The following is a 26,483-nucleotide window of genomic DNA, read 5'->3' on the forward strand; positions in this document are numbered from 1 at the left end:
GATAGATAGATAGATAGATAGATAGATAGATAGATAGATAGATAGATGGATGGATGGATGGATAGATGGATGGATAGATAGACATATATATTTATATATATATATATATGTATATGAAATAATACATAGTTCCATATATCAATTCTTTCTCTGGAGGTGGATAGCATTTTTCTTCATAGGTCCTTTACAGTTGATTTGAATATTCATATAGCTCAGAATAGCTTAGTCATTCACATTTACTCTTCAAACAATACCACTGTTACTGCATATAATGTTCTCTTGGTTCTGCTCATTTCACTCTTCATTATTTCATTCAAGTCTTTCCATGTTTTTCTAAAATCAACCCGCCCATCATTTCTTACAGCACAGTAGTTTTCCATCACAATCATATGCCACAACTTGTCTGGCCATTCCCCAATTGAAGGGCATCCCCTCCGTTTCCAGTTCTTTGTCACCACAAAGGGACCTGCTATAAATATTTTTAGAACATAATGGTTCTTTTCCTTTTTCCCTGATCACCTTGGGAAACAGACCTGATAGTGGTATTGCTGAGTCAAAGGGTATACACAGTTTTATAATTCTTTGGGCATAATTCCAGACTGCTCTCCAAAATAGTTGGATCAGTCCACAGTTCCACAAACAATGTATTAGCATTCCAATTCTTTCTACATCCCCTCCATTTGTCATTTTTCCCTTCTATCACTCTAGCCAATTTGATAGGTATAAAATAGTATCTCAAAATTGCTTTAATTTGCATTTTTCTAATCAATAATAATTTAGAGCATTTTTTATATGACTATATATGTAACTTTGATTTCTTCCTCCAGAAACTGCTGGATCATATCCTTTGACCACTTATCAAAGAAGTTTTCTCATAAAATATACTTTATTAACCTTGAACAACATTAAAGGAAGAGAAACACCATGCTGCAGTAGAAAAAGTGAGGGAATAGGAATCAGGAAGCCCAAATCCTAATCTCAGTTCTTTCATGGATCATCCATCTATACAACCTTGGGCAAATTGATTCCCCCTTCTGGACCTCAGAATCTGTAACAAAAGGACATTGGACCAGTGTGGAAACTGAGGCTCAGATAATGGAGGTCTTCCCCAAGCAAGTTAGTGGCAGAATTGGAACTAGAACTTTGTCTCCTTACTTCCAGGCATTACTATTCCCATCACAGCATGGCCTCAAAAGCACTTGGAGACTTCTCCAAGTAAAAGAAGACACTAGGGGAGGAGGCAGGTTGAATTAGCAGCTGTCCTGCTTTGGGCTCTGAGTAGCTAGCATGACTTCTGACCTCCTTAGAAAACACCCTCTACTCTTAATTATCTGCAAGGAGAGTGTTCTCTATACATATTATCTATGCCAAGCTAAAGTCTCATTTCTAGTGGTCACCCAGCCCTGTCCTTAGTCACTCTCAATAAGTTTGAATTGGAAAGAATTTGGGACTAAGAATGGAATGGGTGAGTGAGTGAGTCAATGAGTGCTTGTGTGTGTGTGTGTGTGTGTGTGTGTGTGTATGTGAAACAATGTCATTGAAAGTTTTCCAAAATCAGCTCCAATGCTTAACTATCCGTGTAATCTGCAGACAGACGGTGCAGTGGATAAAGTGCTGGGCCTGGAGTCAGGAAGACCTGAGTTCAAATCTGACTGCAGACACTTACTAGCTGTATGACCCTGGCCAAGTGACTTAACCCTGTTTGTCTCAGTTTCCTCATCTGTAAAACGAGCTGAAGAGGGAAATGGCAAACCACTCCAGCATCTTTGTCAAGAAAACCCCAAATGGCATCACAATGAATAGGCCATGATTGAAACAACTCAACAACAACAGCAACTTTGGGCAAGTCACTTCTCTCTGAGCCTCAGTTTCCTCATCTGTGAAACAAGGACAATGATATCTGAGAGTCTACTTCACAAGGTTGTCGTAAGGCAAGCCCTTACACAGTTTAAAGCGCTATGCAAATTAAGTGCTGCTAATTATCAAGATTATCGGTGGATACTCGGTGATGCATTATCTCATAAAGTTTTTACTCTCCTCTCTTCCATTATCACAGATAATGGAGAATTGACTGCACTTAAAATAAATTAATTCTGAAGACATCCACAAAGTTATCCTTTCACCTGCCCTGACTGAGTGAATTCCCCTTTCTGTAATTCTTCTCATTTCTCAGTCTAATTTTCTCCTCCTCCTCCTCCTTCAGGAAGCCTTCCTATACTCTCTCTAAAGAAGGTATCAAGTAATCCCTGATCATGGAATTTAAAGCCAGAAGGGAAACTGAAAGTTTTCTACTCCCAATCCTTTATTTTACAGGTTCAGAAACTGAGGCTCAGAGATTAGAAACATCTTGTACAAGTCCACACAGGAATTAACCTGGATTTGACCTCAGCTCCTTCTGATTCTAAGGGCGTTGCTTTTCCCACTGCCTTTATCCATTCTTCCATCTCCACATATTTCTTGGACTCCAAGCCTTGAAGAAATTGAAGAAAGTATTCCAGCCTCTCTTGCTTCCCAAATCTCCACTTCACAGAAAACTACACATTGTCATTTTCGCTGTTGCACCCCTGTGAGAAGCTGAGTTCAAGTGACCTTCTAACCAGGTACCATTTACCAGGCTTTTCCTCTGGTAGCCCATCTTCTCCCTGTCATTCCTCCCCTACCCCATCCCAGTCCCCTCACTGGTCAGGGAGATTATGATCGACAATGGTCTTCAGGTGGGCATCTCTGATAACTGTACCTGTAGGGTTCATATTATAACAAGAACTTGATCATCTTCCAGCCCAACACTGGTATATAGTAGGCACTTCATAAAAGATTGTTGATTCATTGATTCATCTACCTGTGTTGCTATGGAGATGTGAGATGCTCAAACAGATACTATCCCAGAAATCCCCCCAAACATTGACGTCTAAATTCAAAAAACATCACCAATTAACCAGTGGACTCTGAGATACCATTTCAGTAACAATAGAAGTGCTATTTTCATAGGAGTAGATGTTGCGAGTGGAGAGAAAGGGGTGGATGCATGAGACATTGTGAAGGTGGGATCCATGAGGCAAGGATAAGCTGTAGCAGACCACAGGGAAGGGAACATTGGGCTAGGAGTCAGAAAGCCTGGGTTCTGACGAGAGCTTGGTCCCTGACTGGCTGTGTTACCTTGAGTAAAACACTTCCCTCTTTGGTCCTCACCTTCCTCATCTGTCACATGAAAAAGTTAATCTGGGTGGCCTCTAAAGTCCCTTCCAGCTCAGGCTAGTGAGGTGGGAGAATAGGGAGAGAGTCAGGGAGACACCGCACCTCCTCACTGCTAAGGAGGGAACCTTACCCCCTAGAGGAGATAAACAATCAGGATGTTACTGCTTCTCCCCACCGCCATCCCAGGCTCTGTGGGTTCCCTGCCACTGTCCCCAGGAAGAGAGCTTAGTCAAGTGTTTGAGGATGATAAATGAGTCCTGGCTACCTGGGACTCCCAGATCCAAACGTGAACCTGAGAAGGAGCCAGGCTCTATCCTGCCCCATCAAAATCACACAAGCAAGAAAGCATGAAAATGTTCTGCTAAGGAGCCCAGCCTGTCCTAAGCTCCTTCCGTTCTCCCTGGCAGCACTTGGACCTGGGGCTGTGGTTTCCCTGTGTCTCCCACAGGCAAGAAGGGGGTGGTGTCATGGGAGTAATGTGTTTAGAAGGTGAGAGAGAGATCAAGGGGAAATCATAGCTACCTTCCAAGAACGGATGCAGAATGAAGTAAGGAGAGCAAGAAAAACAATGCACACAATGGCTGCAACAATGATAATGAAAGAGCACTCTGATGTAGCTGAGAGCCGTACAATTGTGATGCCCAACCTTGGCCCTGAAGAAGAGGTGGGGGGCTCTGGGGGCAGAATGCCCCATCATTGCGGTGGCTGGGTCATTTGGGTTTTTCTTAACTCTAGTTTTTACAAAGAGCAGCAGCTATATTTGGGAATAACTGTGATGTGAAGACAAGAGATCAATGCAACTTTTTTAAATGCATCAGGTAACCTCCAAGACAATTTTTTTTTAATGGGTGGACTCCTTGGAAGAAGTAGAATTCCAGGGACCATTTGAGCCAACAGTTGGGGAGAGGGGCAGTTCCATGATTCCTGCCAGACCCTTGCTTGCTGGATTTTTTCACAGCTAAGTGGCACAGTGGATAGGACGCTGAACCTGGAGTTGAGAAGATATGGGTTCAAATCCCAGCTCAGACATTTACTAGTTGTGTGTTCCTGGGAAAGTCATTTAACCTCTGTTTGCCTCAGTTTCCTCAACTGTAAAATAGGTATAAAAACAGCATCTACTTTATGGGGTTGTTGTGAGGACCACATGACATAATATCAGGACAGTGCTTAGCACAGTGCCCGGAGCATAGTAGGCCCTATATAAATGCTGATTCTCTTCCCTTTATGTCCCAAAGGCCCAGTTCCTCTTGACCCTGTGACCTCTACATGTTGACAGGCTCCTGTAACCTAACCTGTAGTTCTAGTGAAACATGTCTCCCTCTCTTGTGTATATGACTGGTGTATATGAAGATGCCCCACCTGCCCTGGGATGAGCTTTTGAAGGCCTGATAGGGGATCAATTGGCAGGGGCAAGGAGGGGCCAAGGGACCCAGAGTCCTGGGAGGCCTTCCTATGCCCACTCAGGGTCCAGCAAACGTCCCCAGCCTGGCTCAGCAGAGCTCAGACCAGAGAGATTGCTGGGTGTAGGTGAGGAGTTAGGATTCCCAATTGGGCTCCTACTCAGCCACAGGCACAATGTAAAAGTCCATCTCCTCTTGTGAGACACCAAGCAATCTGGTGGCTGCTATGACGCGCCATAGGGAACAGTGGTGACTCTATGGATAGGCCATGATAACTGAGGGCAGGGGAAAAAGAAGGACCTAGGAATGAGTCAATATCCTCAGTCACAATTTTCCAAGATGCATGTTTAAGGTAGTCAGATGTCTTCTAAGGCTTGAAGAAGGTGGTTCCAGGGACCAGGAAATTAAACCAAAGGAATGGGGAAGATATCAGGGAGGACATGGGAATGGGGAGAGGAACAGCCTGGAAGTGAAATGTTGATGCAGAATGAGGACAATTTATACAATAACAATAATATTACAAAGAAGAATAACTTGGGATGATTTAAAGAACTCTATCAATAGAGCGACCAACCAGAAGAGAGATGTTGAAGTGGTTCCCCACCTCCTGACAGTGTGGTGATGGATGAGAGCAAGGCGGGGAGACAGAAAGGGAGGGAGGGAAAGGGAGGGAGAGGGGAAGGAGAGACTGGGAGAGAGGAAAGGAGGAACAGATAAAAGGAGGCAGGGAGAGACAGAGAGGGAAAGGGGAGAAGAGATAAGAGAGGGAGGGAGAAAGAAGATGGGGGGAAGAGAAGGGAGGGAGTAAGAAAAAGAGCTAGAGAGGGAAGAACGAGCATTTATTAAATATTTATTAAACTTTATACACTAGACACTATGCTAGTGGAATATGGACACTATGCTGGAAATACAAATAGAAACAGAGAGAGAGAGTGCTTCTACCCTCAAAGAGGGCATATAGTAAGTACAAAATGTTTGCTAACTTGACTAAATTTATGATACTATGATTCCTATCTAAAACAAATCCTTTTGACACCATATCTGATGAAAGGCCATCCAGCCCTTGCTTAAGGAGCCCTTTCACTAAGTGTTCAACAGCCCTCCTCTGGGTGCTTTCCAGCTTGTCAATAGCCTTCTCCAAATTGGATGCTCAGAACTCAACACTATGTTACTGATGTGTTCAGACCAGGGCAGAATACATGGGGATGGTTCCTGCCTCTTCCTAGAAGCCGTGCCTCTCCCACAACAGAAGGCTGTACTATCATACCTCTGACCCATATTGACCCCAAAATTGACCAATCCTCCAGATCTCTCAGGCAGAGGGTTGCCCAACAATGTATGCTTCCCCACCTTATACTTGTGAAGTCAGTTTTGGGGAGGTTTTCAAGCAAAAACTGAATGATCATTCATAAAGTATGTTGTAAAGGGAATTCCTGTTCAGTTATGAATTAAACTGTCTACATCACTATTATTGAACCAAAGGAGGAAACGGGACAATAAGACAAGACTGAGGTTAAACTCCAGAAAGGACTTTCTAACCAAAAAAAAATTATGCAATTGATCAACAAGCATTAGTTGGCACTATGCCAAGTGCTTGGAATGTAAAGAAAAAGCTTAAAACAGCCTTTGCCTTTGAAAAACTTACAGTCTAATTGGGGAGACAATGTGTTCATAGTTACAGTACATACTAAGTGACCCTCGGAGGGGAAGGCATTAGAGGAAGGGTGATACTGGCAAAGCCTTCCAGCAGCAAGTAATTGTTGAGCTGGGCATTGAAGGAAGCCAGAGATTCTAAGGGTTAGAAGTGAGGAGGGAGAGCATTCCAGGCATGGGCCACAGCTTGGGCAAAGGTCCTAGACTATGTGCTCCAGGCAAGATGGTGGAGTTGCCTTCTCTGTAGGGTTTCTATAATAAGCTCTTATAATAAGCCCCAGAGGTGCTAAAGAGGTGTTAGGATTTAGGCTATAATCCCTTATTCTACTGGAATGAACTATAATGAGACAGGATCTGAACAGGAGATGTTTAAGAATTACTACATCTGTTTTGTATGCCAGGAGGGTGGTTGAGCCTAAAGGCAGGAGCCAGGTAGGATGATCCCTCCCACTAGGATTCCAGAGGGCCCTGATATAAGGGACTTGAATCAGGAAAACCTCTAGCTGAAATAACTGAGTGGTGAATGGTTAGAGCTCTGGGCCTGGAGTCAGGAAGGCCTGTGTGTACAAGTTATGTTTGTTGTTTCCATGACGCTGTCTAGCCATCTTATCCTCTGGCACCTCATCCTACAGTAGATTATGAATAAATGTTGAATTAAATTGAATTCTCTCCTCTCTCTGTTCTAGAGGCACTTAGGTGACTCAGTGAATAGATGGCTGAACATGGTGTCAGGAAGACCTGAGTTCAAATCTAGCCTTACTTATTATTAGCTGTGTGACCATGAGTAAGTCACTTAACCTCTGCTACCTACCTCAGTTTCCTCAACTATAAAAGGGGGCTAATGATAGAACCTCCTTCCCAGGATTGTCGTAAGGATCTATTGAGATAATATTTACAACACCTGGCACACTTCCTGTCACATAGCGGGTGCTTAATAAATCCTCTTCCTCCTGTTCTCAGACTCCTCCGAGGTAAGGAGCATGCCCACAGTTAGCAAGCAGCCCTCTTATTCTACTCCTATGCCCCAGTAGATCAGGGTGGTCTCAGGGAATGTCTTCAGCTCTGGGCATCGCATTTTAGGAAGGGCATTAATAATCAGCACAGTAGGCAAAGCTTGATATACGCATCAAATAGAGATTGTTTGAAGGAGCTGGGAGTGGTTAAATCAGGGAAGAGAAGAGTCAGGAGGGACAAGATAACTGTCTTCAGGCATCCACAGGGCATGTGAAGGAGAGATTAAATTTGTTTGGCTTGGCCTGAGAGGCAGAAGCAAGAGCAGTGGTAGAGAGTGGTAGAGACAGCAAAGAGGCAGGTGTAGACGAGACATAAGGAAGAGCTTCCTAAGAGTTACCCAGAGCAGAGCAGGCAGCCTCAGCTGCTGAAGGGCCTTGAAATCTTCAGGTCAAAGGACCACTCGACTGGCATATTATAATGGTATGTGTGTGTATGTGTGTGTGTGTGTGTGTGTATGGAATTCAACAAAATCTCTTTCAATTCCAAATTTCTGTGATTTTGCGAATGCAGGCTCATTTAAAATGTGTCAATCTGAGCCAAACAAAATTAAGCAGGTAAATCCGATGGGGGAGAAAAGGCTCTAAATGCAACAGTCTAGTGAGCAAAGCATTAGTTTGGGAGACAGGAAAACTGACTGCTGGGCCAGATGCTGACATTAAACTTGCTGTGCAGCCCCGGGCAAGCCATTTCTCCTTCTGTGAGTTTGTTTCCTCATTTATAAAATGAGGGGGTTGGGCTAGAGCAAGGGTGGGGAACCTGCAGCCTAGAGGCCACATGTGGCCTTCTAGATCCTTGGGTGTGGCCTTTTGGTTGAGTCCAAGTTTTACAGAACAAATCCTTTTATTATTATTTATATAAGGGGATTTGTTCTGTGAAGTTTAGATTCAATCAAAGAGCTGCTCTTAAGGACCTAGAGGGCCACATGTGGCCTTGAGGCTGCAAGTTCCCCACCCCTGGACTAGAGGAACCCTAGGACCTGTCCAGAACCCCATCTTCACTAGGATGTTATGATTCACAGGCACGATGGCGTTAGAGGTTAGAGGGATCTTAGAGGGCGGGTAGGTGGCACAGTGAATAGAGCACCAGCCCTGGAATCAGGAGGACCTGAGTTCAAATCCGGCCTCAGACACTTAACACAAAAACTAGCCATGTGACCTTGGACAAGTCACTTAACCCCAATTGCCCTCTAAAAATATATAAAAGCAAAAAATAAATAAATAAAGGGATCTGAGACCTATCTCCTCATTTCGGAAAGAAGGCAATGACTTGCCCAAGGTCATAATGCTAGCATGTTAAATGGTCCTGTGCCTGTAATGATCCTCCTTCCCACCTCCCACCCCCCAACCAGCTGGAAAAGATTTTTACAGTATTACACTGGGCTTTGGATTATTTGGAAAATGGCTCACCCTCCATTGGTGCATAGAGCTGAGAGTTGACTGGGTAGATTCTATTTCTCCCCAAATTACTCTTGCAGAAGCCAAAGTAATGAGATGGAAATAGGTTAACTAGTAAAGATCCCTTCCCCTGAATCTTGGAGACTAAAAAAGATCAATACTTCGAGATAAATTTATGCATTTTAACTTTTGCAGAGCTGTGACAACCAATTCATTTTGGAAATAAATTGGTTATTTCTTTAAGCGACACATACATAGAAACAAATGCTCCTTTGGATGGGTCTTCCAGAGGTCATTTGGTCCATCCTTCTGACTCCGTGTGGGACTAAACCTCACCCAGCCCAGATAGAGGAACCTGGCTGTATTGGGAGAAGCCACCAGGGAAGACAATGAGGCAGAGTCTCCCCTCAGTCACTGCACACTTCGAATGGCTGACAAGTTCTTTCCAGAAGCTCCTTTCCTCTAATTCTTACCTCTGCCTCACAGAATCTCTCCCTTTTAGGTGCATCTCAAACACCATCATCTGTAGGAACCCTTTCCCATCCCCACCCTACCTCCATTGCTAGTGCCCTCCCTCCCTAACCCCCTCGTATTAAATCTTTGCATTTATTGGTATTTCTTCCCTTTATACTTAACCTACACACACACACACACACACACACACACACACACACACACCCTGGTTGTTATCCCCTATTAGAATGTAACTTCCTTGAAAGCAGGGATTGTTTCATTCTCTTCAATTGTATCTCTGCAGCTTAGCACAATCCTTGGCACAAAATAGCACACAGTGAATGATGATTCGTGGCTTGATTTTAGCCTGAGATCATCTGCTCACGGGCAGCCTTCTCTGTAATCATGATATAAATTCCGTGACCTCCTGCTTTTCATCATTCCCCACCTACTCCCATCTTCAGTCATCGTGGGTTGTCTAAACTTACACTAGCCTCGCCAGGAACAAATGTGGAGCCAAAACCTACATCCCCTGCCCCCTACCTGCTCTAGGACTGTTTTTATTGTTTCCTTACCCTTAACAACGAGACCTGCATCCCTATTCCCTGAAGAGGAGGGTGGTTTCAGTGATATTGTCTGTGGAGGACTTGGTCCTGCCCTCCCTCTTGGGGAGAGGGCTAAGCTTGGGTGAGGTGTCTGCCTCTCAGTCCAGGCATTTGAAGGAAGGAGATTCTGCCCACTGGATTCCCAGGGCCCCCAACTCCCCTCCGTTCACTACCCAACTTCTCCAGCCTGAGTCCCCATTTTGTGCCACCAAAACCACATAATGGGCAGCCTTTCTCCTTCTAGCCTACAGTCAGATTGACATTAGCTACAGTTTTGGTGTGGCCCCCTCTAGCCTGAGTTTCTCTCTCGTTCTTTCAGTAGAGGAGAAGGGATCCCAAGCTGAAGGCTGCTGCCTGGCCCCAGAGTGGGGAGAGAGTTAATACTGCAGCAGCAGAGAGCGCACAGGGGAATGATCAGGATGCTGAGTCACAGATTGACTGCCTGGACCTCAGCAGCATCATTCTGCTCTAGTGATTCCAGGGGACAGCCTGGCCAGAGCCCCATTCCCGTCATCTCTGCCCGCTTAAAGGCTGAGACTGACATGACTTGGAGTCAGGTAAACAAGGTTCAAAGCCCAGCTCTGCTCTGTGTGACTTTGAGCAGATCATTTTTTCTCCTTGGTCATCAGATGTTACTGCTGTTCATGTCTGACTCTCTGTGACACCATTTGGGGTTATCTTGGCAAAGATACTGGAGTGATTTTCTATTTCCTTCTCCAGCTCATTTTACAGATGAGGAAACTGAGGCAAACAGGGTTAAGTGACTTGCCCAGGGTCACACAGCTAGGAAGTATCTGAGGTCAAATTTGAACTCAGGTCTCCCTGACTCCAGACCTAGCACTTTATCCACTGTGCAACCTAGCTGCTATCAGATGTCTTACCTAAAAAAACTGAGATCAGACTAGTTGATTTCTAGGGTTCTTTTCGATCCTAAATCCTGTGATCCAAGTGACTTCCTGAAGGAGATGGATTTTGAGCTAAGGGACATAAAACGATGGAGAGGGGCAGATTGCTCTAGACAGGAAACACCAAAAGAGAGAAAGATCAGAGGAAGGAGAGAACGTCAGCCCATCAGTCAAGGACATTAGTTGATCACCCACTATTTGCTCAATTCTGTACCATAGGGTACTGTGAGAGCTTACAAAGAATGGAAGAGATCTTGTCCTCAGGGGGCTTACAGTCTAGACACACTAAAGCACACATTGGGAAAGGATTCAGGGTAAGTGACGTTTTCTTTCTGAGCCTCACTTTCCTCATCTGTAAAATTGGGGGAAGATAGATGCTGGATTGGATCATCTCAAAGATCTCTTAATATTTAATGCATAACTTAATACAGCACTGAATAATTAATCCCTTAATACAGTTCTTAATACTGTGATTCTATAACTCATCCAGAAAGAACCTGGTTCCCTATCCTCTAGATACCAGTTTCCAGCCTAGGGAGAAGACTGTCTTCCCTTCGTGGAATGGATGGTCTCTGGAAGCACAGAGTACTCAATCCCTTAACTGGAAATGGGACTGGGAAGCAGAATGTGCCTGCTATTGACAGTGAGGACTCAAGGATATATATTTTTATTTATTTATTTTTTTTTTGCTTTTTGGAGAGGGGAATGCAGGGCAATTGGGGGCTAAGCAACCCACCCAAGGTCACATGGCGATTGTCAAGTGTCTGAGGCCAGATCTGAACTCAGGTCCTCCTGACTCCAGGGCCGGTACTCCATTCACTGTGCCACCTAGCCATTCCAGGATTTAAGGTTATAGAAACCAGAATTCATATGGCACTTTAACATTTTCAAAGCACTTTACAAATATATTTTAATGACCCTGATAGATATTTGCTATTATTATCTCCATTTTATAGATGAGGAAACTGAGACAAACACGGATTAAATGACTTGCCCAAGGTCACATTGGTCACAGTAATTGTGACCATAAGAGTCTGAATTTGAACTCAGGCCTTCCGTACTTCACATCCAATGCTCTGAACACTGTGACACCCAGCTGCCTAGGTAACCAAGAGAATGGATAAAACTTCTTTCCCTTAAGGATTTGGAGAATAGAAGAGATCTTAGTATTCAGAGTGAATTAAAAAACCATCATTGCTGGAGGCAGGGGGGTGACTGTGATGACCTCAAAAAGGTCCTACCAGATGAAGCAATCTGTGATGTTTGCTTGGGATTTTAAGCAGTCTGCTTCACTCTGCTCGGGTTTCTCTAACGCTCCATTTCGGAAGAGTGCTATTCTTTGGGAGGCATACGGGGAGAACTGGGAGGGTGGAAAAAGATCACGGTCATGAATGTGATTCAGGGCCTCCACGCAGAGAAGCAGATGAGGCTTTGTCACACAGAAGACACGCTGCACTTTCTAAAGTCAGTTTCCCCTTATCCCTCATGCCAGATGCACATCTTCATTTTAAGCTACAAAATATTAAAAATTCATAAATCTCCTACCTGACTAAACAGTACAAGCTCCTTTGATATTCACTAAGGGGCACTGATACGAGTCCTGAATGTTCTGACTGCAGAACACGGCTGGGAGGGATGAGGCAAGAATAGACGTGAATGCAGCTTAACCCTTGTGCAAGTGGGGGACCGGGAACATTTAATGAAGGCAGGGTACCCAGGTCTGGGGAGCAGAGCAAAAGGATAAAGGAACAGGGGTCAAATGGTAGCCATGTAAGAGGGGAAGAGGCAGAAAATGCAGGAATTCTGTTCCCTGTAGGGAGGGTGCTCAATGACTACATGGTACCCACTCCTATAGAAACCCTGCTTCCTTTTCTCAGAATCCTCACTTAGCTCTCAGGTAAGTGAAGACGAACAGTGCCCTCTATTGCTGGGTCTTCAAACTGCAGTCACTGTGGCCCCCATGCCTCAGCAGGAGTGACTAAGGAGTCCCCTAGCCTGCAGCTGGGAGCCTGCAACCCTGAGTCAATGATCACAACCTGGAAAGGAAGAGCTGGGAGACCTGCTGGAGACCAGAGGCAGAGGAGACTTCATTAGCCATGAAACAGAGCAGAACAGCAGTGAGAGGTATTTGCCAGCCAGCTACACAGAGCAAGGGAAGCTGGCACCCTTCAAAGGCCCCAAGGCACACACCAGTATTTTCTACTTTGTGATGTGCGTGCAAGTATATACACACCTGTGTAATATGTGCATAAACTAACCTGCAGAATCATTAAAATGGAGGAAATGTACATGTTCTATGCTTTGGATAACTTTAAATGAACCACCTTCTTTAGCTCCCATTCATCTGGATAGAAGGAACAAAAGTATCATAAAGGAAGAGCTTAGCTCTGTAGACTCTGGGAGAGGGAGAGATGATATTTGCAGTGCAGTGGAAAAACTGTTGGACATGGATACACATCTGACCCTGCTACCTGTGTGACCTTGGGCAAGTCACTTAACTTCTCTCTGCCTCAGTCCCCTCCTATATAAATGAGGAAGTTGGACCATGCAATCTCCAAGGGCTCCTTCAGGTTCTAAATCTATAGTTTATAGAAATGACACAGGAATGTGGTGAGGAAGGGGGAGGCCCCAAGAACCAGCCAGTGGGCAGGGAAGTCATACAACAATAAAGTGGTCACAATAATATGGCCCTCTTGGGGACGCTAGGTGGTGCGGTGAACAGAACACGGGCCCTGGAGTCAAGAGGACCTGAGTTCAGATCCGACCTCAGACACAGAACACTTCCTAGCAGTTATAGACCTTATAACTTAACCCCAATTGCCCTGCCTTCCCCCCTCCAAACAGCAAAATAAATAATAATAATAATATAGCTCTCTCCATGAGTGATCTCATTTGAGCCTCACTACAGTCCTGTGATATAAATGCTACAAATATTATCATCCCCTGTGGGGTAGATGCTATAGATATTATTACCCCATTTTACAGATTAAGACACTGGGGCCCAGAGTAGGTCACACAAGTGAGTGTCGGAGATGGGATTTGCAATCAGGTCTTCCCAACTCCGAGCCCAACCCTCTCTGCTATGTCCCTCTCACCTTCTTCATTATTCATGCACAAGATCCAAACTCAGGGCAAAATCATGAAGCCTTACTATGATGTTCTCTGACCTTTCACTCATTTGTCTATAAAACGAATTGCTCCCTGGACTGTTATGTTTTGATGGAGTCAATTGCTGGTGGTTAGATGGGTTTTGCCTATATCCTGGTTCTGATGACACACAATGGGGATAATTAAGAGCAGTGTTTTGCCCTTGTACAAAATGATGGGATGGAAGAAGTTTTTTTTGTTTTGTTTTGCTTTTTGGAGAGGGGAAGATAGGGCAGTTGGGGTTAAGTGACTTGCCCAAGGTCACACAGCTAGTTTTGTGTTAATTGTCTAAGGCTGTATTTGAACTCAGGTCCTCCTGTCTCCAGGGCCAGTGCTCTGTTCAATATGCCACCTAGCTGCCCCAATGGAAGAAATTTTAAAAGGTAACTAGGAATCCCCTCTCTGGTCTCCACTTAAGTGAAAATAATAATAACAGCTAACACTTACATAGCAACTTAAGGGTCCACAAAACCCCTAATAAATATTGTCTTGATAGCCATGGAAGGAAGGTTATCTACTAGCAAAATGGGGAGAGTGGAATTCTCTTTTCCCCTGGGACCTGGGATAAAGGAATGAGCTAGCCCCTGGTGAAAGCCTCTGTGTATTTCAGAAAGAAGTAACTCAAAGCTGGGTTGGCCTAGAGCAGGCTGGGCTGGCAGGTTATTATCCCCATTTTTCAGATGTGCAAAATGAGTCAGGCCAAGGTGAAGGAACTGACCTAGAGTCACACAGACTGTAAGTATATGATGTCAGATTTGAATTCAGGTCTTCCTGACTCCAGGTCTGACATTCCATCCACTGTACTACCTTGCTGCCTCAAGGTTTCAGAAACCATTTCATGAACACAAGAAAATCCAATGGTAAGATGGCTTGTTATTACATGGATTTTGTAGGGGCCATAGTCCCATTGTCCTACGTACTGATCAGACCATATCTGGACTGGGTGGTTTTATGAAGGACATTGACAAGCCAGAATATGCTCAAAGAATACAGAAGGAATGGAGAGAATTATGAGTGCTGTGCCGCATGATGACTGTTCAAAAGAGAAAAGACTTGCTGGGGGAAGTCACAATAGCTATATTCTGGTATTTGAAGGGCTGTCGTGTGGAACAGAGGTTTTATTTGTTAGTTTGGGCCCCAAAGGACAGAAAAAGGGAGTGAAAACTCCAGAGAAATAGCTTTAGACTTAATAGAAGGAAAAATTCCCTAACAAAATGGAATGGTCTGCCTCAGGAGGTCATGAACCTTACTATAGGTCTATAAGTAGAGAATGGATGACTAGTTTTCAAGGATAATTGCAGAGGGAAATTCCTGTTCAGATATAAATTGGAAAAATGGTCTTTGGGAGTCTCTGATTCTGGTATTATGGGTCAAGAAAGGAGAGCGATATTGGGGAAATGTCTGAGAATGAGGCATTGAATACTAATCCCAACACTCCTCCTGCTTATCTAGGGAACTTTGGGCACAACATTCAACTACTGTGTAAAATGAGGAGCTCCCTTCTACCTCCAAGGTACAATCATTCCAGTGATGCAGAGTTCCCTCCTTCTTAAGCTGGCTTGGCTGCTCCCAGAGAGTCTGTGAGCTCAACTCTAGAAAAGTATGAGGTCAGTTATAATAACAATCCCTTACATATCTGTAACATTGGATACAAAATACTTTCACATATTTCATTTGACCCCTTTGACATTTGATGAGATAAGCAAGGCAAGCTGTAAATACCAATGGGAGTCAGGAAGGACTGGGCCTAGTCCAGGGTAAAGCCACAGACAGATGGTATTCGGGTTAGTATCTCCTTTCTGAGAGTGGTTCAAATACAATTCCCTTTAGTACCTTCTTCAATCTCTGCCAGCCCAACCTGCTGTAGGCCAACCCAGCTTTGAGTTACTTCTTTCTGAAATACACAGAGGCTTTCACCAGGGGCTAGCTCATTCCCTTCTCCCAGGTCCCAGGGGAAAAGAGAACTCTACTCTCCCCATTTTGCTAGTAGAGAATTTAAGGCCAAAAGAAGTCTGTTGATCTGTTTAAGGTCACCCTGATTAGATAGTGGCAGCAAAGCCAAGGATGAAATTCAGGAAACCTCATTTCAAGTTCAGAGCTCTCTCTACAAGGCAAGAAAAACAAGAATTGCACCCATTCTGCAGATGAGGACATTGAGACAGAGAAGACCAGAACTCAGACTCTATGGCCTGGAAGACCACATGATATGATGGGGGAAGGAGAAGTTGGAATTCTGGGAACAGGGAATCTAAAGAATTTCCTGAGGACCATTCCAGGTTCTTATTTAGAGCTGTCCTCACAACTTTCCCCGTTGTATCCCTGTTGTCCCTGATCTCCATTAAATTTTGGAATGGGGAGTGGGATCTCTCATGACATGCCAGGATGAGCATTCCAAGGATGGATTCTCAGGGCACCCAAGGAGGGGAGGACTGGCCTGCTGAGCCATGTAGCTACTCAACAAGAACAAGAAAAATGGATACTTCTCAAGCATTCATGGCCTCCCCGGGCCTGGAAGTGTCTGGCCCAGCCTAGCCTCTACAGGCTTTCCAGGCAGGTCCCCAGGCTTCATGGGAGAGCAGAGCATTACCTCTGCTCCTTATTCACTATGTGATGTGGGGAATGAGACATCCCCTCCCTAAGTATCCATTTCCTTATCTATGAAATTGGGGGATTGGATGAGATGAAGGTCCTTCTGTCTCTAATATTTTGGGGTTTTGTGATTTTGCACTGGTTAAGACTTGCCTTGCCAATTTATCATTGAAGCCTGAAATTCTATCATCAGAGTTTCAGGAATCCCTCTTAAAATGCAACTCTCTAGCAAAAACTTGGCCCCCAAAGAAGAAATCTGAGAAGGTCCCTCCCTATCTTTTTTGCAGAGAGGGAAGACTATGGACATTGGGACATAGGACTAGCCAATGAATTGAAAAAGTGTGACATTATATATATAACAATTACATATAATGATTAATAATAATAACATTACATAGGATATCAGATTTTTCCAGTGCATTCATTAGTTTTGCTGAACTGGTTTTTCTCTTTTTCCTCTTTAGTATAAGGGATGGCTCTGCAGGAGGGGCAAGAAGAAGGATATAAGGAGAGATCCAAGCAATGTTAAAAACAAGAGAAATATCAATAGATAGTTTTAATGTAACTATCTATTGCATATTTAAGTGCATCAGTCATTAACACCTTTGATAAAAAAAGTTTATCAGGTCCTTTCCAACAGTAAGCCAAAAACAGTTTTTGGGGGGGAAAGAGACTAAAGATGCTGGTATCAGGTGGGGGAGGGCAGAGCATTTCAGGGGAGAGGATGTAAGGGAAGACAGTAAGGTACTGGAGACAGATGTCACCACTCAAGTCAGGGACTCATGGAACTTTAATATAGGAATGTGCCTTAGAAGTCATCTAATCTAACCTCAGAAGGATGTAGGAATCCTCTTGGACTGGACTGGCCCAGCTCTCCAATCCTCAGTGGTAACAGTCATGCCTCTAGGTGAGAAAGCGCTGTGCCTACCCTGTGAGGAGATGGCCATTATCTACCTTGCTACTGACAGCTCTAGGTCTCTGAGAAGCTAAAGTGGGCCATGTGGGTCCCTAGGGTACAATTATGTTCCCCAAACAGCAGTGGCTCCCTCTTCTCTCTCCTGGTAGGGGGAGGAGTGAAGTAAGAGAGAGACAGTGATTGGGAGACCGCATTGAAAACCCTGTCCTCAAAATGCCAACATGCTGGAGGATGGAAAACATATGGGTAGAGGTAAAATTCCAATGGAAAATTCCAAATTGGCCAGGCATTCTTAGACACCTCCCTCATGGGTGGGTCTAGGGGAGGGGGCTCATGGAGAAATGTTTGGAAATATAGGCTCCTGGGAAAAGGATAAGTTCTATGCACATGAGTATGTTGTTTTAAGATTTTCTAAGTAATCCTAAGAGGATCATAGATTTGGAACTGGAAGGAGCTTTGAAAATTTTCTAGTCCAACTCCATTTTACAGATGAGGAAACTGAGGCTCATAAAGGTGGTGATTTTCCCAGGATTTGAATTTAGGTTTGATTCCAAATTGATCCCCCCTTTCACAGTGACATCCTGCCTCCGTGGTAACTTTTTCTAATGCCTGAGTTTCTACTGCTAGAGAATTCAAACGGGCAGGGGAGTGTAGTGGAAAAACCACTGGCCTGGGAAGCAAGAGGAATGAATACTAGAAGCAGCTCTGTTACTGACAAATTGTGTGACCTTGAGCAAGTATTTCTTTGTCCTAACGCTCTGTTTTTTCATGCATAACATGAGTTCATAAGAGGTTTTACCTCATACCCAGAAAACTGGCAAAGATGATAAAAAATTGGAATAGTCAATATTGGTAAGGTTATGGACAAACAAGTAAACCAATGCATTGTTGGTGGAGCTGTGAATTGGTCCTCTGGTCCATTCTGGAAAGCAATTTCAAATTATGAATGAATGAGTGAATGAATGAATGAAAAGTATTAATTAAGTATTAATTATGTGCCCAACAGTAGAAGCTATGTGACTCAGTAGATAAAGCACTGAGTCTGGAGTCAGGAAGGCCTGAGTTCAAATCTGGCCTCAGACATTTATTAGCTCTGTGACCCTGGGCAAATCATTTAACCTCCATTTGCCTTAATTCACTGGAGGAGGAAATGGCAAGCCATTCCAATATCTCTGCCAAGAAAAGCCTGTGGATATTATTGGTGCACTATGGTCCATGGAGTCATGAAGAGACACAATCGAATGGCTGAACAACAATGGTGCCCTACAAAACTGAGATAGTCTCTGCCCTTAAGGACCTTACATTCTAATGGGGAAAACAATAAATATAGGGGCATGGCAGCCAAGGAAGGCAGTTATGTTCTAGGAAATCACAAAAACTGTGAGTAGCTTAATGGGACAATCCACTGACATGACCTTTCCAGAGGTAATAGTAGTGTGATTTGGATACAATTCTTAGGGCAAGGGATGGAAAAGAAGAAGAGGGTATATTAAGGAAAGGGAGAAGGCAGGGAAGAAAATTACTTAGGTGAAAATAAGGATGCATGGCTCCAGACATTGTTTTAGCTCCTCCCAGGTACTATGTTTGGTGGCCCAGTTTGGAAGATGAAGCAAAGGAAGTGACAAAATGTCCATACTCTTTAACCCAGAGATCTACTGCTCTGCATACACCTGAGGAGGTCAATGATAAGAAGAAAGATCCCAAATATATAATACATGTGTGTGCATATATATATAGATATATATATTTATAATGATACTTATTGTATTATCAAATACAAAATAGATGCCTTTTGACTGGGGAATGACAAAAATGTGGTACATGAATGTAATGGAATATTACTGTGCTATAACAATTGATATGATGACATCAGAGAATCATGAGAAGACATATGAATTGATGCAAAGTGAAATAAGCAGAGCTAGGAAAACAACCCACACAATAATTACAACAATGTAAATGGAAGACACCCCTTCCCCTTAAAAAGCAAGGACAATACAACAATCCAAACTGAATGCTGAGAAGGTATAATGACCAAGTTTGACCTCAAAGAAAGGATTTGAACAGAAACCTCTTCCCATTTCATTGCAGAGGTGGTAGGCTATGGTTGGGCAACAGTGAATATAGTGTTAGGCTTTTTTGATATATTGCTTAGTTATGCTGAATTCTTTCTCCTCCTTTTAAAAATTATTTTTGCAAAGGACAACCCTTTGGCAAGGGGAAAGAGATGGATGCACTGAGAAATAAAGTGAATACAAAAACAAAAAAATTAATAAAATTTATTTTTTAAAATGAGATGGGCAAGATAATTACCAAGGGGGGAGCTAGATGGTGCAGTAAATAGAACCCTGGAGTCAGGAGGACCTGAATTCAAATCCAGCCTCAGACACTTAACACTTACTAGCCGTGTGACCTTGGGAAAGTCACTTAACAGGAATTGCCCTGCCTTTCCCACTCCAAAAAGCAAAAATAAATAAATATATATATATGATAATCTCCAAAGTTTGACATTCTATAATCTACAGGAATGGAGCTTACAACTTTGTTACCTACATCTCCAGCCAGGTACAATAACTTCCATTCTTGGGGGGAGGGGAGGGAGCTGGAGCTGAGTGGCTTAAGATACCTTTTACTATGGAAAAAAACATTTGAAAAGGTTTTGTATCTGCAACTTGCTTCTCTCTCCCACCAAGCCACCCTCTTTTATTTAACTGTCCTCATTTGTTCCAGCCTGGCTAGGACTCTCTAAACCTAGTTGTCACGAACTGCCCCTGCCTCATTCTTGTACCATCAGGCACATTATTCTCTGACCTCTGTTCTCTCCTTTCTTTTCTGACAAGTCACATCCTTCTCCTATTTTAAAAGAACCTCCCACATTAATCTCTCTCTATTCAATCTCCCCTCACTACCAGGTGTACCCCCTTTATGTTTAGCTGTCGTGCCTCTGCCACATTCAATAAACATTTATCCAGCATCCCCTATATGCAAAATACCGTCTTTTGACCTAGGCTGATAGATATGTGCGTCTTTTGCTTCTACTATTAATTAATTTGTTTTGGTTCTTCTCTTCCTAGAGGTGGGAAAGCTTAGACACAGAGGTTGTCACTTTTCTGGGATCACAGAGACCATACTGACTGACAGAAATAGATCTGAAGGTCAGAGATGGTCTGGTCTTTTAGTTGACCCACCAGCGTAGATGCAGTTAAAGGTGTAAGCCTCATCCCAAATCTGGGGGCTGCTCTTAATAGCATCTTACATTTGTATTGTGCTTTAAAGTTTCCAAAATACTTTATAAATATATTTCAGTTGTTTCTCATAATAGCTCTGGAAGGTAGGTGCTATCAATATCTTCATTTTACAGATGAGGAAACTGAGGTAAACAGAGGTGAAGTGATTTGCTCAGATCTTCCTGACTCTAGGTCTAGTGTTCTATCCTCTGAACCACATAATTGATTCTCAAAACCTGACTGATTCTCAAAATCAAAACTGATTCTCTATTCTGTGGGCATAGATATTATGGGTATTATAAATAGCTTGTCCAAGATCCCACAATTAATTGCACTGACTATGTTTTGTTTATATTTCTAGAATGTAGACTGAGTGCCCAAGGAAAAGCTGATGGTGAAAAGGATACCTTTACCTGAGGAGGGTGAGAAGAGAGGGTGGACAGGGCAGTAGTGGCCAAGGGGGAATGGAAGAAAGGAAGAGTAATGAGAAAGGAAGGGAAGGAATTAGGCAATAACTACCTACACTGAATGGTCTATGTTCAACTCAGTTCACTTGCATAAGCATTAAACATCTAAAACCCCATATTAGATACCAGGAGATCATAGGAGGAAAAGGATCACACATAAGCTCATAGATTTAGAGCTGGAGGGGCCTCAGAAGTTACCTAGTCCAAGTTCTTCATTTTACAGATGAGGAAACTGAGGTTCAGGAAGGTTCAAGATACTTGCGTAAGGTCCCACAGGTAGTAAGCATCAAAGGCAGAATTAGAACCCAGGTCCTCTGACTCCAGAGACAAATATCTTTTCGCTATGCCACATTACCTTCTCTTCCCTTTACAGATGAAGAAACAAGCCCAGAGGCTTTAAATTATTTACCTAAAGTCACACAAGTAGTAATAAAAGTAGATTTTGAACCCAGATCCTTTGAATATAAAGTCAGTGCTTTTTCTGCTACACCCTGTCCTTCCATAATTCCCAGGTGATGGAGGAATGAAGATAAGGCACATACCTAGTCACAGAATCTTAGATCTTGGAGGTTATCTAGTCCAATCCCTTAATGAAGGGTTGTAATAAAATATATTAATCATAATATAGTATATAAGAAAATGTTATAGATGAGGAAACTAAGTAGGTGACTTGAACTCAGACCCTTTGATTCGAAATCTTCTAATACTCTTTTCACCATACCACAGTTTTCCCAAAGGCTAAATAACAATTAAATGGCTACAAGAGACTCTAGTACCATCTGAGAATATAAGCACTAAGGAGATAGAGAATAAAGGAGCAGCCAGTTCTAGGTACTGGGGATCACAGGAGGCTTCCTGGACAAGGGGAGCTTTGGGCTAAATTCTCCAGGGGAAAAGACATAAGTTAGCTAAATAGATGTGAGAAGGTTAGGCTATAAATGGGGAATAGCAATTCTAAGAAAGAAACAATTCTATTTCCAGGGACGGAGGAGGAAGGAAAGTTTTAACAACTTACCACCACCAACTGAATTTCCTGGATATTTCAGGGATGGGTGAGTACTCCTTGTAGACCAAGACCTGCAAAATAGACAAGACATTGCTCAGACACCGAATGTTCTTCTTGGGGGATCTTTAGGCTTCAAGACCCCATCTGAAGCCTTATGCTCACTCTAAGAGGGACATTGACAAATTGAAACATGTCCAGAAGCCAGAATGGAGGTTGGGGTGGGTGAGGAGTCTGGAAATGGTGTTATTTGACAGAAGGTGGAGGACCTGGCGATATTTAACCTGGAAAAGAGAAGACTTGAGGGAATGGAATGAATTCTGTTTTCATGTGTCAGTATCTGATATTTATATTGTGATTTCAAGTTTGTAGAGCACTTTCTTCTATAAATGATCCGATTTGAGCCTCATAACAGCCTTGAGAGACATGATCCGCAAGCATTATTATTCCCATTTTATGGGTGAGGAAGTGACAGGCAGCATGGTGTAGTGGATAGGAATACATGAGTTGATGTCCTACTTGGACACACACTGACTCTGTGACCCTAGACAAGCCACTTAGCACCTTTCTGTGCCCCATCCAATTAGCTCTCAAAGACTATGGCCATCAAGTCACAGGGCAGATGATCATTTACAGTGGTAGAGGGAATTCTTGTACAGCTCCCTATCCCCAGGAAATCATAAGTCCAGCCCAAAATAAAAATGGATGAAGAAACTTGGGTTCAGGGGAGTTAAAGGATGGGCCTTGATCACAGTTAGTAAATGAGCCTCTGCATTAAACAAATTGGGCATGACCAGACCAGTGTGGGTTACAGAAGTGTCAGTAAGATGGGTCTCCTTAACTCTACCAGCACACTGTCCACCAGTCAACACTGCCTTTCAATTATTTAGAGGACTGTCATGTGGGGAAAAGGGTTTTTGATTCATTCTGCAAGACTTTAGAAGACCAGTAAAAGTTTGACTTTAATAAAATACTTTTTAATAATTAGCAGCAGTTGAAAAATGGATGAAGCTCCCAATCACTGAAGAACTTCACAAAGGCTGCGTGGCCTTTTTGGTGGGATGGTATAAAAGTGTCTCATAAAGGGGGTTCCTGCTTTGGATAGGAGATTAGAAATGATCACAGAATCATAGAATAGCAGAGATGGAAGGAGCCTCAGAGATCATCCAGCCCAACTTCTCCATTTTGCCAGATGAGGAAACTAGAGTCAAGTTAAATGACTCATCTGAAACCACATGACTGGTAAGTGACAGATGTGGGACTTTAACTCCGTTTTCCCGAATAACCCCCAGTGTCCTATCCCATTATATTCATTGGGCTAAGGATGTGTCAGCTATCTGCAAAAATAAGTTGAGAAGTGGGCCAATTCTAGGCAGGAAGGAAGCCTGGAAAGGGACCTGGGACTTGACTGAATATAGGAGGTTCTCAATAAAAGTTGCTGAGATCTATAAGTTCTGGTCAGAACAAATGTGTGTGAGGAAGGAAGGAAGGAAGGAAGGAAGGAAGGAAGGAAGGAAGGAAGGAAGGAAGGAAGGAAGGAAGGAAGGAAGGAAGGAAGGAAGGAAGGAAGGAAGGGAGGGAAGAACAGAGGGAGGGAGAGAAGGGAGGGAAAGAAAGGAAGAAAGAAGAATGGAAGGAAAGGAAGGAGGGAGGGAGGAAGGTAAGAAAGAAGGAAGGAGTGAGAAAAGGAAGGGAGGAAGAAAGGAAGAAAAGAAGGAAGGAAGGGAGGGAGGAAAAAACCTAGAAGATAATCAAATTAAAGATGTCATTTTTCCCCATCTTATCTATAGACCACTTTCCTTAGATGTCCATGGACCTTATGTTAAGAATCTCTGATCTAGTCCAAATCCCCATTTTATAGATGATGGAACTAAGAGCCAGAAAGGGAAAGCAATTTTCCCGAGATTATACAAATAGGATATAATTGAACTGGGACTCAAAACTCAGGTCCTCTGACTCCAAACCCAGTACCTTCTCACCCACTATAACATGGCACATGTGGCTGCCTGAGCCCACAGGCTTGTCTGGCACTTCTTAAGTTACTCGTCCCACCACTTCAGAGAGGCAAATGACTTAAACTACTTCTTGAGGGTTCTCTTCCTTCTACAGATCCTCCCTTAAGTGTTTAATTCTGATTGCTTGGGCACTGTGACTCAATAGGAACCTCTAGCTCCTCCAACTCCAGCAACCCTAGGAGAGATCAGGGGTGCTATTTCACCTCTCATTCCCCAGGGACATTGAAATAAAAGTTGGCCAAATCTTGGGCCCCAGGCATCACCCCAAGATGACCATTGGAAGGCCAATAGTTTTGGTTTCCCTTTAAGCACCAAAGTAAATTTACAGAATGTCAGAGGTAGAAAGGATCATCTAGGTCTGTTCCACTTCATTTTACAGATAAGGAAACTAAGGCTTAGAGAAGGGGAGATGACTTGACCAAGGTCACAAAGCTAATGAGTGGAAGAACTGGGCTTGTATCTAGATTTCATGGATGTTAACAATGAAAGAGGCCCTTGAGATCATCTAGACTTCCATTTCCCAAACACTTTCATGTGATGGGTGAATAAGGTTTCTTCACTGAATCACAGGCCTTAGAGTTGGAAAGATCCAACTCTCTCATATGTTTTTTGAGGCAATCAGGGTTAATTGACTTGCCTAGAGTCATACAGTTAATAAGTGTCTAAGGCTGGATTCGAACTCAGGTCCTCCTGACTCCAGGGCTGGTGCTGTATGCATTGTGCCACCTAGCTGCACCCTGCCACCCACGCCTTCATTTTACAGAAAAGCAAAATGGGATTTTTTTTTTATGTTTGAGATGTTTTGAGATATGAAAAGACTAGAATTCAAATCCAAGTTCTGGAATCCCCAATTCTGCACTCTCTCTATGACCCTGAGAAAATGTCTGTGCTGGGACATTTCTACCTTTAAAAATAGCCAGCATGGAATTATGTACATGTCAACAATATATTTTGTGTGCGGCAGTTTTTGGATAGAAAAACAGATTTAACCTTTTATTTTGCTCTAAATTGCTCTTGATTCTCCTTTATCCCCAGGGGTGTTCATTGACTCAGATCCTCCAGGAAAAGAATTGTGGGGACTATATCACCATTTCAATTATAAAAATGTTCTGTAACCAGTTGGATTCAGTCCAACTCCTTAATTTTACAAAGGGATAAACTGAGACTCAGAGAGGTTGAGATCAGCCCATGGTCATTCTGAGACTCAGTATCTGCCTTGATGATACTTGACAACATTTTAGTGACAAAGTCCAGAGCTAGGTCTCCAGAATCCTAGGCTAGGATTTTGCCTCCCTGCCCTACAGTGGGACTACTGCTGAATACCCCAAACTCAGGCATTGAGAGGGGGATGACTAAGGAGAGGGGGGAGGCTAGCTAATCCAATCACAGGGATGCTCTTGGGATCTGTGTCCATTGTTTCTATCATATGGCTCCCACAATTGTCTGGGGAAGGAGCTCAGGTCTAAGATGTGTAGGGTCCAGGATAGAATGGGCTTGTCCCTGGTTCCTTTGGGAGGGGAGGCTCCTGGGACAGAATGCAGCAATCAGAGAAGCTTAAGGGCACAAAGGAAAAGGTGAATGTGAGATATGTGTCATGACAGGCAGCTCAGTCAGCCCACAGAGCTTAAAAATAGAGAGATACTCAGGTATCAAGGGGGAGCCAGGGACTAAAACACTGCCAAGATCACTGAAGTCCCCCAAATCTACCTCGTTTCTCAAGCTGATTCCAACCTCTTTCCCCATTTAACTCTGGGCACAAAATTGTGAAATCACTCAAGTTGGTCTTCAGTGACTGAGCCACACCTTTTATTGATTTCATATATATTTTGTATATATTTTTATATGTACATGTTATCTCCCCCTTTTCTTTCTTTCTTCTTTCCTTCCTGCCTTCTTCCCTCCCTTCTTTCCTTCTTTCTTCCTTTCCTTCCTTCTCCCTCTTTCCTCTGTACTTTCCTTCCTTCCTCCCTCCCTCCTTTCCTTCCTTCCTTCCTTCTCTCCTTCCTTCCTTCCCTCCTTTCTTCCTGCCCTCTCTCCCTCCCTTCCCTCTTTTTTCTTCTCTCTTTCTTTCCTCCCTCTTTCCCTTCCCCCTTCCCTCTAAATATCAGCTCTCTCTGCTCTCTCTCTCCCTCACCCTCTCCAACCCTGCTCTCAAGAAAATCCCTCTGCCATTTAAACATCTCTTTAACTCTTAGTCACTCTGGTATTACTCCTAGGGATGTGCTGAAGTTTGGGCCTGATCACAGAACTATAGCATCAAGACAGAGATCATAGAGAACATCTAGTCTGGGGATCCCTAACCTTGAGTCCACATACTCTCAAGGTGTCTGTGGACAGATCTTAGGACATCTGAGAAATTGAATGGTTCAGGAAAAAAGTTACATTTTAATTTCATATAGTTGGTTTTCTTTGTAATCCTATGTAGTTTATTTGATGCACTTCAAACATTATTCTGGGAAGGGGTCCATGGGCATCACTAGACTGCCAAAGGGGTCTACAT

The 26,483-nt window shown here is 43.3% G+C and overlaps 1 protein-coding gene across 1 annotated transcript in view; it reads right to left on the reverse strand.

Moving 5' to 3' along the window:
- Nucleotides 1-22,137, reverse strand: part of SYT2 (synaptotagmin 2) — a 59,380-nt gene extending 37,243 nt beyond the window's left edge. The window contains exon 1 of the mRNA XM_069074584.1: nt 21,981-22,137. The gene's annotated coding sequence lies outside the window, so the exon portion shown is untranslated. The remainder of the gene's footprint in view (nt 1-21,980) is intronic.
- Between the last annotated feature and the right edge of the window lie 4,346 nt (nt 22,138-26,483).

This window comes from Petaurus breviceps, unplaced genomic scaffold (genome assembly GCF_028583685.1).
Source record: "Petaurus breviceps papuanus isolate PSGF00001 unplaced genomic scaffold, PetGlider_PUasm1.0 90895, whole genome shotgun sequence".
Classification (NCBI taxonomy): domain Eukaryota; kingdom Metazoa; phylum Chordata; class Mammalia; order Diprotodontia; family Petauridae; genus Petaurus; species Petaurus breviceps.